The following is a 1,701-nucleotide window of genomic DNA, read 5'->3' as shown; positions in this document are numbered from 1 at the left end:
CTAATGTCTAGATCTTTGAGTCTGCAGGACAGTATTGTTCAAAAGATCAAAGGGCTGTAACTCGAAGGCTGGGGCTACACGAGCACATAAAATGCGTCCATTGTAGAAATAAACATGAGAGGCGAATGCTACGCTTTCTTCTGGCTCCATTGCAGACAAAAAACTATGCACCGCTTCTGCAACTGTGTGGTGTCCTCAGCAATGTCAAGTATGTTCGTTGCAATGGACGCATTTTGTGTGCTTGTGTGGCCCCAGCCTAAGGCACAGTGCGACTGTTGGTGGGCTTTGAAATTGGACTAGGTGACCGCTAGTGGATTAGACTGATGACATTGCTGCTAGGAGACTTGCTGTTACTGTATGTGCTCCAGTGAGCTGTCTCGAAGTAAGAGGAGCTCTGACTGACTGACTGACTGACTGACTAGTATGTCGCTAGTGGCGCCTGACCCATTGGGTGTTGCTGCAGCTGCTGTTGCTGTTGTCTGTGCTGATTGGCTAGCTTTGTGGTAGGCTCCCAGAAGTGTTTTCTGGGATTTGATGCTCTGTAGTCTGGTTCATAATCTTCATCACAAAGTGTGATCTTTGTCTTCAGGAGCAGAGGTTTCCCACCCAAACCTATTTCTATTTTTGAACTGTGTTCATTATCACTAGTCAAGGAGGATGAGGTTGCCAGGGCATGTAGCATGAATGGAGGAGGCGAGGAATGCATTTAGGATATTGGTGGGAAAGCCAGAAAGAAAGAGACTACGGGGAAGACCAAGGTGTAGGTGGGTGGACAATATTGAAATTCATCCTAGAGAGATAGGATGGTATGGATTGGATTGATCTGGCTCAAGGATAAGGACTAGTGGAGGGCTCATGTGAACACAGTAATGAACCTTCGGGTTCCATAAAAGGCTGGAAAATTCGTGAGTGCCTGCAGAATCGCGGGTTCTCAAGAAGGGCTCAGCTCCATACATAAGTCCAGTATCACTTCACCCATATCCTTTAGGTTGGATTTGAGTGAAGTGCCATTAAACTTGGTCTCCCACCCTTTCCAAAAAAAAAACGAAATAAGAGCCTCTGCAGCGGAGGCGTAGAGCGGTCAGCAGCCATAAGCCACAGAAGATTGTGAAAATGAAGATGTTCGGAATACTGGATAAGGCGAAGCCCGACAAAACACGAGGCTTAAATTTGGCTGCGGTGAATTGTGTATTGTCGTTGAGGTGACAAAATTTCCGGTCTAGCATGAGTTAATGAAAATAAGGTAGAATCTCTTGTGGACTGACAGGGGGCTTATCAATATTGCCAATAAAATCATGTGCAATATATCATCATCAGTAATCTGTCAAGACGACAGGTCCACAGTCTCTTCCAAAACAATTCCTCCACTTAATGCGATCAAGAGCTTTCTCCTTCAAATGACAGTATCCTCTTCTGTCCCCAAGGTCATCCAGCATCTTCTTACGTCTTCTTCCTCGTCTTCTTGTCACTTCTATCCGCCCATCTATCTTTCCTTCGATAGCTTCTTTTAGAAGGCAGTTTCTGCGTAAAACATGACCAATCCAATTAGCCTTCCGTTTTCTTATTTCATGTAGGATATTCCTCTGCTCACTGACTCTAATTAACACTTCATTTCTCACATAATCGGTCCAACTGATCTTCTCCATCCTTCTCCAACACCACATTTCAAAACTTTCCAGATGTCAAAACGTCAGTGGACTT

This window comes from Cryptotermes secundus, unplaced genomic scaffold, assembly GCF_002891405.2.
Source record: "Cryptotermes secundus unplaced genomic scaffold, Csec_1.0 scaffold5, whole genome shotgun sequence".
Classification (NCBI taxonomy): domain Eukaryota; kingdom Metazoa; phylum Arthropoda; class Insecta; order Blattodea; family Kalotermitidae; genus Cryptotermes; species Cryptotermes secundus.
This window is presented reverse-complemented; position numbering follows the sequence as displayed.